General features: G+C 49.5%; 1 protein-coding gene across 1 annotated transcript in view; it reads right to left on the bottom strand.

The window, feature by feature from the left end:
* Positions 1-12,819, bottom strand: part of SCN4A (sodium voltage-gated channel alpha subunit 4) — a 186,093-nt gene that overhangs the window by 116,867 nt on the left and 56,407 nt on the right. The gene's annotated exons all lie outside the window — the stretch shown is intronic.

Raw genomic sequence — 12,819 nt, forward strand, 5'->3', positions numbered from 1 at the left:
TGGAACACAGGCTCCTAAATCATGGAGGTGGCTTTGAAAATTTTGTCCCAATCCACTTACGGATGCACCAGGATCACTGGAAGACGGGGGGAGAATCCTTCACAAACGTAAGGTGTAGTTCTGCAGTAAAGCATCCATGGATCAAGCTTAGATCAATCCTGTAGCCCGTGTACACTAGAACCAGACAAATAATGGAATTTTCAGTTTACTGGCAACTCCAAAATCAAAGAAATTAACTCTGCTGCCAGGTTGAACTGAAAATGTTTTTGTTTGTTTTTTTAAATTTTCAGCAAATCAAGAAGTTGAAAAAATTTCACGATGGGTCAAAATGAAACATTTTGGTTTGACCCAACTTGAAATAGTTCATTTAGATTTCGGGCATTTTGACAAAAGCAATGGCAATCTAAATTCTCGAGCTGGAAGTGGCAGTGTCCCTTATAACCATTAGCCCGGTGGTTAGGGCAGAGCCGAATTACCCCATCTCGGGACTCCAGGCAAGCATTCAGTGCTGGGCCCCTACCTTCCCCTATGAATAACACAAACAAAATCCCATGCACTGCTGCAGACTAGGGACCGAGTGGCTAGGCAGCAGTTCTGCAGAAAAGGACCTAGGGGTCACAGTGGACGAGAAGCTGGATATGAGTCGACAGTGTGCTCTTGTTGCCAAGAAGGCTAATGGCATTTTGGGCCAGCAGATTGAGGGACATGATCATTCCCCTCTATTCAACATTGGTGAGGCCTCATCTGGAGTACTGTGTCCAGTTTTGGGCCCCACACTACAAGAAGGATGTGGAAAAATTGGAAAGAGTCCAGCGGAGGGCAACAAAAATGATCAGGGGGCTGGAGCACATGACTTATGAGGAGAGGCTGAGGGAACTGGGATTGTTTAGTCTGCAGAAGAGAAGAATGAGGGGGGATTTGATAGCTGCTTTCAGCTACCTGAACGGGGGTTCCAAAAAGGATGCATCTAGACTGTTCTCAGTGGTACCAGATGACAGAACAAGGAGTAATGGTCTCAAGTTGCAGTGGGGGAGGTTTAGGTTGGATATTAGGAAAAACTTTTTCACTAGGAGGGTGGTGAAGCACTGGAATGGGTTCCCTAGGCAGGTGGTGGAATCTCCTTCCTTAGATGTTTTTAAGGTCAGGCTTGACAAAGCCCGGGCTGGAATGATTTAGTTGGTTTTTACAGATTCAGACTAACACGGCTACCCCTCTGATACTTGACTCCATTAATTAAATTAACCCTGATATTCTATGAACAAACCTGAGCAGTGCTGCCACCCCGCACACTAGGTCACCATGCCACTCACTCACATTTGGCCCAGTCGCCACCCCATCATGATGGTGGGGCAACTGGGCCAAACCTGAGCACTGCTGTGATGTGGTGCTTAAAAGTGGCTGGAGCATGGCCTGGGAGGTCCCCCAACCTGTGATTGAAATGGTTGGCATGTCAGTGAGCTATGGTCTTTCATTTTGCATGCAGACCTGCATGTGTTAGAAAAACCAAAGCAGGACACGTGCCATGTTTGTGTCGATGTTAATCTGTATTTGAGTGAGGGACCTCAGTTCTCCCCTTGGCGTGATAAGGGGAAGGGGTTTGAACACAGCTCTCCCCCATTGCTGGTGGGTGTCCTGGGCATGGCAGAGGCTGCACTGGGTTTATCTCAATCTCCCCTTGTGAAGCTGTTTCACTTTTTATAAATAATTAGTCACTGGCACAGGGACTTGAACTTGGATCTGCCCCCTGCTAGGTCAGTGTGTGACCCACCAGGCTAAAAGTCACTCCCCCACGCCGCTCCAGTGACTGTCCATTGTCTTCACGAACAGCTATGAATTGGGTCTAAATTAGCTGTTACCACTCAAGAAAGATATCTTGGAGTCTCTGAATACATCCACTCAATGCGCAGCGGCAGTCAAAAAAGCGAACCGAATGCTGGGAATAATTAAGAAGGGGATGGAAAATAGGACAGAAAATATCATGTTGCCTCTATATGAATCCATGGTACACCCACATCTTAAATACTGCGCGCAGATGTGGTTGCCCCATCTGAAAAAAGATATATTGGAATTGGAAAAGGTTCAGAAAAGGGCAACAAAAATTATTAGGGGTATGGAACGGCTTCCGTATGAGGAGAGATTAATAAAACTTTCAGCTTGGAAAAGAGACAGCTAAGGGGAGATATGACTGAGGGCTATAAAATCATGACTGGTGTACAGAAAGTAGATAAGGAAGTGTTGTTTACTACTTCTCATAACACAAGAACTAGGGGTCACCAAATGAAATGACTAGGCAGCAGGTTTAAAACAAATAAAAGGAAGTATTTCTTCACACAATGCACAGTCAACCTGTGGAATTCCTTGCCAGAGGATGTTGTGAAGGCCAAGACCATAACTGGGTTAAAAAAAGAACTAGATAAATTCATGGAGGATAGGTCCATCAATGGCTATTAGCCAGGATGGACAGGGATGGTGTCCCTAGCCTCTGTTTGCCAGAAACTGGGAAAGAGCGACAGGGGATGGATCATTTGATGATTACCTGTTCTGTTCATTCCCTCTGGGGCACCTGGCACTGGCCACTGTCGGAAGACAGGATACTGGGCTAGATGGACCTTTGGTCTGACCCAGTAGGGCCATTCTTATGTTCTTATGAATTGCTTCCACATTTCCATTTTAGCTTCAGTTTCATATAGAATCAGAGAAATGTGGGGCTGGAAGGGACCTCGAGAGGGCAGCCAGTCCAGCCCCCTGAGCTGAGGCAGGACCAACTAAACCTAGACCATCCCTGACAGCCTGTTCTTAAAAACCACCAGGGATGGGGACACCACAACCTCCTGAGCCTGTTCCAGAGCTTAACTACCCCGAGAGTCACAAAGTTGTTTCTAATATCTCACCTGAATCTCCCTTGCTGCAGATTAAGCCAGTTGCTGGTTGTGCTACCTTCAGTGGAGATGGAGAACAATTAATCACCCTCCTCTTTATAACAGCCCTTAACACATTTGAAGACTGTTCTCAGGTCCCTTTCTCAAGATTAAACATACCAAATTTTTCCCTCCTAGGTCAGACTTTCTAAAACTTTGATCATTTTTGTTGCTCTCTGGACTCTCTCCACATTTTTTTTTAAGTGTGGCACCCAGAACTGGACACAGTACTCCAGCTGAAGCAACACCAGTGCTGAGCAGAGCAGGAAAATTACCTCCCGGGTCTTACATATAACACTTCTGTTAAGACACCACAGAATGATATTAGCCTTTCTTGCAAGTGCATCACACTGTTGACTTGTATTCAATTTGTGATCCACTGTAACCCCCAGATCCTTTCCAGCAGTACAGCCATGGAGCCAGTTGTAGCTGTGCATTTGATTTTTCCATCCTAAGTGCAGTACTTTGCACTTGTCTTTATTGAATTTCATCTTGTTGATTTCAGACCAGTTCTCCAGTTTGGCAAGGTCATTGTGAATTCCAATCCTGTCTCCAAAGCACTCACCACCCCTGCCAGCTTCAAACCTAAAAAATAAATACAGTAGGGTAGATCCACTGGGCTACAACAATTTACACCAGCCTGGGGATCTGCCCCAGCATGAACAATACAAAAGCAGTTTCTCCTCCCTTGGTGTTCACACCTCAACTGCTAGCAGAGGGCCTCATCCTCCCTGATTGAACTAACCTCATTATCTCCAGACTGATTCTTGCCTGCATATTTATACCTGCCTCTGGAAACTTCCACTTCATGCATCTGACGAAGTGGGTATTCACCCATGAAAGCTTATGCTCCAATATGTCTGTTAGTCTATAAGGTGCCGCAGGACTCTGTCGCTTTTTACAGTTCTAGACTAACACGGCTACCCCTCTGATACTTGACACCATGCAAGGCACTGCATTTAGCTGTATGGAATGGAAATCCATCAACCTCATGAAGAAACTTGCCTCATAACCTAAGTTGTGCAGAACGCAATGCCATCCACAGCCTCAGAAACAACCCTGCCATTATAATCAGAGGCTGATAAAGGAGGTGCTGTTGTCATCATGAACAGGTCTGACTACCAAAAGGAGGCTGCCAAAGAACTCTCCAATACCAAATTCTACAGGCCACTTTCCTCAGATCCTACTGAGGAATATACTAAGAAACTGCACCATCTACTCAGGACACTCCCTACACTAACACAGGAACAAATCAACATACCCTTAGAGCCGACTGGGGTTATTCTACCTACTACCCAAGATCCACAAGCCTGGAAATCCTGGACGCCCCATCATCTCTGGAATTGGCACTCTCACTGAAGGACTGTCCGGATATGTGGACTCTCTACTCAGACTCTATGCCACCAGCACTCCCAGCTATCTCCGTGACACCACTGATTTCCTGAGAAAACTACAATGTATTGGTGATCTTCCAGAAAACACCATCCTAGCCACCATGCATGTGGAGGCTCTCTACACAAACATCCCACACACAGATGGAATACAAGCTGTCAGGAACAGTATACCTGATAATGCCACAGCACAACTGGTTGCTGAGCTCTGTGACTTTATCCTCACACACAATTATTTCAAATTTGGTGACAATATATACCTCCAGAACAGTAGCACCGCTATGGGCACCCGCATGTCCCCACAATATGCCAACATTTTTATGGCTGACCTGGAACAATGCTTCCCCGCTCTCGTCCACTCATGCCCCTTCTCTACCTACACTACATTGATGACATCTTCATCATCTGGACTCATGGGAAGGAGACTTTGGAAGAATTCCACCATGATTTCAACAGCTTCCACCCCACCATCAACCTCAGCCTGGACCAATCTACATGGGAGGTCCACTTCCTAGACACCACGGTACAAATAAGTGATGGTCACATTAACACCATCCTATACCGAAAACCCACCGACCGCTATGCCTACCTTCATGCCTCCAGCTTCCATCCCGGACACACCACACAATCCATCGTCTACAGCCAAGCGCTGAGGTACAACCGCATTTGCTCCAACCCCTTAGACAGAGACCAACACCTACAAGATCTTCACCAAGCATTCTCAAAACTACAATACCCGCACGAGGAAATAAGGAAACAAATCAGCAGAGCCAGACGTGTACCCAGAAGCCTCCTGCTGCAAGACAAGCCCAAGAAAGAAACCAAGAGAACTCCACTGGCCATCACCTACAGTCCTCCGCTAAAACCTTTCCAACGCATCATCAGTGATCTACAACCCATCCTGGACAACAATCCCTCGCTTTCACAGGCCTTGGGAGGCAGGCCAGTCCTCACCCACAGACAACCCGCCAACTTTAAGCATATTCTCACCAACAACCACACACTGCACCATAGTAATTCTAACTCAGGAACCAATCCATGCAACAAACCTCGATGCCAACTCTGCCCACATATCTACACCAGCAACACCATCACAGGACCTAACCAGATCAGCCACAACATCACTGGTTCATTCACCTGCACGTCCACCAATGTAATATACGCCATCATGTGCCAGCAATGCCCCTCTGCTATGTACAGCGGCCAAACTGGACAGTCCCTACGTAAAAGAATAAATGGACACAAGTCAGATATTAGGAATAGCAATATACAAAAACCTGTAGGAGCACATTTCAATCTCCCTGGCCACACAGTAGCAGATCTAAAGGTAGCCATCCTGCAGCAAAAAAACTTCAGGACCAGACTTCAAACACAAACTGCTGAGCTTCAGTTCATTTTCAAATTTGACACCATCAGCTCAGGATTAAACAAAGACTGTGAATGGCTAGCCAACTACAAAAGCAGTTTCTCCTCTCTTGGTGTTCACACCTCAACTGCTAGAAGAGGGCCTCATCCTCCCTGACTGAACTAACCTCGTTATCGCTAGACTGATTTTTGCTTGCATATTTATAGCTGCCTCTGGAAACTTCCACTACATGCATCTGACGAAGTGGGTATTCACCCATGAAAGCTTATGCTCCAATACGTCTGTTAGTCTATAGGGTGCCACAGGACTCTCTATCGCTTTTTACAGATCCAGACTAACACAGCTACCCCTCTGATACTTAATACTAAGAGAGACGCCTGCTCTCACAATCTGCAGGGTTTTCGGCTGAGATGTGGATACCTACTGCCCTTTACAGTTAATTAGGTCTGGGCATTCAGATTCCCTAGGTGGATTGAAAATCACCATTTGGATGTATAATTCAGATCCACCCTACATTCCTGAGCTGATTATAAAAACCTGGCGATTAAAAACAACAACAACTAGAGATATTGATTTCAAACATCACCAGAGAATTCCACCGAAAGAAACCAGAATCCTTCAATAACACCATAGAATTGACTCACAACAAGCAAGATATATTTTCCTTAATCTCTATAATCATACTACGAGGCGATGTTCTCCCTTGTGCAAATTGTAGCACAAGGATTATACATCATTTAAATCCCACTTAAACCCAGTTGTGAAGATATAAATGGTGCCTACGCATTGTGCTTAGATTGTAAGATCTATGGGGCAGGGACTGACGTTTTGTTCTGTGTTTGTACAGTGCCTAGTGCAATGAGATCCTGGACTATGAGTGGAGCTCTTAGGTGCCACCACAATACAAATAATGAATAATAACAGTAATATGCTGGCCTTCTGCATGGGGGCAAATTTAATCCACGGTACATAAAAATCAAGTTGAAAGATTGCAGAATTTATCACACAAATGAGAAGATGTTTCTGAGGAGGGAGAATTTTGCCCTCACTTAACCTTGTAGGTTACATTGGACCAGTTCAATGTGACTCTTGTTTTTTCTTGGTCATTGTGGTCCAACTAAATCTCTTGTCCTTACAGTTGCAAAGAAAACCTTCAAAATCTAAACCATGTGATGCAGTGATGTCTGCCTGAGTCTCCAGGCCCCCTGAAACAATATCTCTGAGAGGTGTGAACTGCCCCATTCATCTCAATGAGACTGTTGACTCTGAACCCTAATGGCAATCATTTATAGACCAGCTGATCAAAATAGGGATGATGATTGTATGAATTGCTACACAAGTGGGTGGAGCTTGGGAGAGAACCAATACTAGGTTCTCCTCCCCCCCCAATCTAGCCTTTGCTGTAGGAAATCTGAAAGATGAACAGGATCATTAGACATTTGGGGTGTGATTCACTTCACAATTGTACTCCTGATTCACATCAGTATAAGTGAGCCCAGAACCAAGCCTACACAGCCTGCGTTCCAGCTATGCTTGACAAGAACTGGCAAACAGCAGTTTAAATTCACTTTGAGCAAAATTTTCAGCAGTGACAGGTTATTCTAGTGGCTTCCTTTTCTAGGTGTCTGTGGTGGGGCCACTGCCCCACACCGGGCAGAAGGGTTAAGGCAGCCTTACAGAGGCTGTGCAGAACCCTGCCAATCAGGAAAAAGCTCACTGGGAGAGCCAACCAAGAGAAGGCTTGCTGGAGCAGCCCATATATAAAGGGCTGCTCAGCAGAGCAAAGGGAGTCTCTTCCTGGAGGGCAAAGGGGAAGAATTATCTGCCGAGGAGCACCGGAGATACTGCAGTGCTGGGCAGGATAGTGGAGCAATAGGGGAGCTCTTGGCTGACCATGGTCAGACTGAGGCTCTGAAGCAAGGGCAGGGAAGATGCTAGGACTATGGGGGAAGTGGCCCAGGGAAAGTAGGCAGCGGGAATAGATGGAGGGGGCAGCAGGAATAGGAGTAAGTGGCTGCCATCTATAGGGACCCAGATTAGTGGGCAGGCCTGGGTCCCCCGCCCCCTTTAATCCTACTTGCCAATGAAGAGAGTGGCCTAAATCCAGACTGCAGTTTGGCCCTTAAGCCAGGGGCTAGACTAGAGACTGCAGTTGGCTGCTGAGGCAAGTAGAAGAAGCTGAGGACAGATAAGAGGGAGACAGCAGGCTGGGGCACAGCCGGAGGGCCGTGTCCCAAAGAGGACGCCGCAGTCCGGGAGCAATGTGGGTCCAGATGGTGAAGACAGTGGAGGAAGTGGAAGTAACAATGAATGAGACACTGCTAGTAAAAGGCGCCCTGGTGGTCCAAGAGAGCTAATTCCCAGCACGACCAGCAGGAGGCGCTTCAGCGGTGGGTCTGCACCACTACATTGTGGTGGAGAATGCAGCCACGCGGTCGCCCCTGATACAAGGGGCAAGGCAAGGACTGTAGGACTATTGCCCAGATCCGAGACTTGAGAACTGGAGGGTGGAGAAAATGGTGGACTGCTACTGGAGAGCCCGTGTGGTCTGGCTAGCCAAGCCGCAATGGGCATTGGTTAAGCTGCTACGGGCGAGGGCCCACAGACAATACGAGCCAGGCACCAGGGGCGGGAGGCCGGTGTCATGACCTGGACAATGTTTTGCCTGTGGGCGACAGGGACACTTCAGGAGGGAGTGCCCCTACTGGGATGGGGAATGGAGATCCCACCCAGAGAATGGACAAGAAGAACCTAAGAAAGCCCCCCCGCCCACCCCGTCCCCAGTGAAGAGAGCAGGGAGGTGGTGGACTTCTTGGGCCTGTGGGGAACTGGGGCACGAGAAGAGGGAGTTCCCAAACGGGACTTGCAAGGCCCAGGCTAGCTCGGAGGGAAGGACTAAGCCAGAAATAAACTGCGGGAGGGCTGTGGCCAAGGGAAGGCACAGGAGGTGCTTCTGGTGCCACAAAGAGGGCCATATAAGGTGGCATTGCCTCCGGAGATGGAGGGGGAAGCCAGATAGTTGGGGTCGGTCAGAGACTGCTCAGAAGGAGGGGGCAGTGAGGATTGAGGCCCTAGCAGAGGGAGTGTCTGGGGCAGAGGGGTCCCAGATCAAAAGGGGAACCCATACGAGAGTGAGACTAGCTATGGTGGGGACCCAAATGGAAAAGGGACCCCACGTGGGAGCCAAGCAGGCTACGATGGGTACCCAAACCCTTGAGGAGGGAGACCAGTCGCTCCTCATGCTGGAGAGCCTTCAGCAGGAAAGGGATGTCCTGAGGGCCCAGCTGAGGAAGAAACTGGGGAGATAGACCCCCTCCCCTCCCCTGTGTGTGGTCTTAAGGGGGAGGGTGTGGGGTGGGGCAGCTGCCCCATACTGGGGAGCAGAGTTATGGCAGCCTTAGAGAGGCTGAGTAGAACCCCGCCAATCAGGAAAGGGCTTATTGGGAGAGCCAATCAAGAGAAGGCTTGCTGGAGCAGCCCATATATAAAGGGCTGTTCAGCAGAGTAAGAGGCAGTTTCTCCCTGGAGGGAAAGGGGGAAGGACTGTCTGTCGAGGAGCACTTGAGATACTGAAGTGCTGGGCAAGGTAGTAGAGCAATAGGGGAGTTCATGGCCAGACTGAGGCCCTGAAGCAAGGGCAGGGAAGATGCTAGAGCTACGGGGGAAGTGGCCAGGAAAAGTGGGCAGTGGGAATAGGGGGAGGGGCAGTAAGTGGCTGCCAGCTATAGGATCTCTGGGCCAGGACCCAGAGTAGCGAGTGGGCCTGGATCTCCCCCCACACCCTACAGCTACTTGCCAATGAGGAGAGTGGCCTAAATCCACACTGCAGTTTGCCCCTGAAGCCAGGGGCTAGACTTGAGACTGCAGTTGGCTGCTGAGGCAAGTGGAAGAAGCTGAGGACAGCCTGTCCCCAGAAAGGACGGAGAAAGCAGGTTGGGGCAAAGAGGACGCCGCAGTCTGGGAACGACGTGGGTCCTGATGTGGAGGAAGTGAAAGTAACGGCGAGTGAGACGCCGGTAGTAAAAGGTGCCCTGGTGGTCCAAGAGAGCTAAGTCCCAGCATGACCAGCAGGATGCGCTGCGGTGGTGAGTCTCGCACCGCTAGTGTCCAACTGATCTTCAGAAGGTGCCGAGTACCCACCCTCTGAAAATCAAGCCCCTTAGAGGTGCCAGGAGATCACCCAAAACCCTCTTGTGAACCCTCACACAGGCTTGCCTGAAGCTGGCTCCATATTCACCAAACAAGATACAATACAAGGGCCTGGTCTGGGTGAGCACATAAGTTCGCGATAAGTCAAACCCGGAAGTGCTTGCCGTCGACTGCGGTACTCCAGCTCGGCGAGAGGAGTACCGCGGAGTCGACGGGGGAGCCTGCCTGCCGAGTGTGGACCAAGGTAAGTTCGAACTAAGGTACTTCGACTTCAGCTACGTTATTCACGTAGCTGAAGTTGCGTACCTTAGTTCGAATTAGGGGGGTAGTGTAGACCAAGCCTAAATGGGGCACAAAGGGCGTGCGACCCCTTCACAGGTCCCCCTCCCGATTAGGCATACGCTGGCAGCCAGCCAGATTCCATCTAGTTGCACTTCCCTGGCACAGTTCTGGGGCAGACAGGTGGGAAGGGGAGGGCGGGGGAGGGGGGAAGTCCTGGGCAGCGTGCCCTCCACAGCAAGCCCCCAGCCCCTTTTTTGCTTCCTCAGCCTCTCCAGCGGTAGGGATCCGTCTCAGCTGAGGCCAAGAACTCTGTCAGGAGGCTGGGTGCATGTGAATGGTATGTATCCCTCACCCCCGTGTGACAGCAGTCAGCTTGGCAGACACCAGTGCTCCCTAGAGCTGAGCACATGAGTCTCTGCAGCTAAAGGGCCCAGGCTGCTAAGGTGGAGCAGTCACGGACTCACACCTGCGCACAGAAGGGGACACACTCACCTGTGGGCTCCAGAAAAAAACGGGGCCATGTCCCCCTGTTCTAGGCTGGGGGATGCAATAATGAGAGGGGAGCAGCAGCACGGTGATTCTGCCGCTCCCCCTGGGGCTTCAGACTGGGCTAGTTACCATCACAATTCCCTAGAAGACCCAGATTCATCCCTACACTGCAGCTTGCGCCTCCCTTCTTCAGGCATTGCTGGGGGGCCGGCTCAACCTCCAGCACCAGGCTAACTTGCTTCCCTGATGCATCATGTAATTAACGGCTGTCCCATGATGCACACACACAAGGGGTTGAATGAAGGTTGCATGGGCCACTGTCAAACATATGTTGGTTGTTTCCTAATTTACAAGAGGTAGACACTGCACCTTGAATAATGCTCTATTAACATAGATTTTTTTTGTACATAACTTTTTCCTTTGGGGGGAAAGAATTCAAGACCCATTCTGGGATGTGCAAGTGAGAACTGACCCCTAGTGCTTTGTGAAGAGGATCTGAACCCTGAACTCACAGCATCACCGCTCAGAATGCTACTACACAGCATCAGCTGGAAGTGGGAGAAGGTTGGTGCTGGTTCCAGGGCTATGGCATTTACTGAAGGGAGTCTGGCAAAGTTCCTGCCCCATGTCTACGGTATGGGCCACTGGGGCAATGTGAGCAGCCTGATTCTCTTCCTCCTGCACAGCACTACGGCTAGGCTGGCAGCTTCCAGCTGCTTCCAGGACAGTGGCTGTTGCTGCCCAGGACATCTGAATGTTTGAGTTTCCTTATAATTTCGTCAGGCTGCCAACATTTTCCAAGTAACCCAAGTGAGAGAAGGGAAGTGATGATTGTTAACCGTTTAGATCTCAGCAAAACCTAAATGGAATTTCCTGGGACAAAGAAAAGACACATTCCTAGCCCAAGGGCATTCCCGTTGCCAAATATCAAAGTCCTACTGTTAACAATGGAGGTAGGAAAGCGTCTCAAAGAAAAAGGTGCAAGAATCCTTTATGCTGGGAAGTGTTAAGCAGCCCAGGTACCAGCTACCCCTGTAATAATAACCACATGAACTGCAGGACCAATGTGAGACAGCCAGAGCACTTGTACGGCCAGGTCAGCAGGCTTCACCAGCTCAACAGCCACAGGAGCAATACAGCCTCAAGCAGAGCAAGCGGCGGCTTGTTTTTCTCACAGAGGCGCGTAGCACTTGCACTGTTGAATAAAGACTTTGTTGTCTTTATTCAAATATACAGCAACAAGGACCTGCTGTGAGCTGCCCCAGCCTGCTCTGCCCCCTGCAGCCCGGAGCCCCGCCCTCCAAACTGGTGGACGACCTTTGGCCTCGACAGCCAACAACAGCAACTAGCCCCCCGCCCTTGGATAATTCATCACTGGAAAGAGTTAAACACGGCCTCACAATGCCGGGGGGGGGAGCTTACCCCCCCGCCAAACCCTATTTTACCTCTGCCGCTGCTTGAGGCAGGACTTTTCCTTGAACCTTCTCACTGGAATCCCCCCGACCTGCCCAGCTCGGGATTCTCTAGCCATACATTCCGCAGAAGCAGTTAGGAGGGTAGAAGCGCGCGGTGGATCGTGGCTGGCAGGTTGCTGGCGCTGAGAGAAGATTCCCCCTGTTAGACCAGCCTAAGGGCTGCATGCAAGTTCATAAATATAAACAAAGCTATCTCTGGGAGGGCTTTGGACAGGAGGTTTAACTGGCCAGCGCGTGGCCCACTAATGTCCTTCTGCTCATCCTTATCAATGCATTCTCCCCCTCCAGAACCAGCCTGAAATGCCTTCTGGGCTCCAGGCTGCCTTCTGGAGCAGGGGCTCATTGACCCTTGAAAGTTAATTCGGATTAAGGTTGGGTGTGAAAAGTCAAGAGCAGCGGCTATACTGGAATAACTCCAGGTGTGAACAAGCTCTAGCATGACTCCTCCATTGTTCTGTTCCACCCCCTTATATAGCTTTGGCACAAGGTAGGAATCTTTTGTCTCTCTGGGTCCCTGTCTCTCTAGGTCTCCTGTCTCTGGGTCCCCACCCCTCCTTCTAAATGGAAAAGCCCCAGGTTTAAGATGGATTCCAATACCAGGTGACATGGTCACATGTCTTGTGAGACCCCCAAGCCTTCATTCTTCCCAGCTTGACTCACAGGAAGGCTTGCAACTAAACAGAGTCCTCTACAGTCAATTGTCCTGGTTAATGGGAACCATCAAGATTCTAAACCACCATTAATGGCCC

Source organism: Chrysemys picta, chromosome 24, assembly GCF_011386835.1.
Source record: "Chrysemys picta bellii isolate R12L10 chromosome 24, ASM1138683v2, whole genome shotgun sequence".
NCBI classification, from domain to species: Eukaryota; Metazoa; Chordata; order Testudines; family Emydidae; genus Chrysemys; species Chrysemys picta.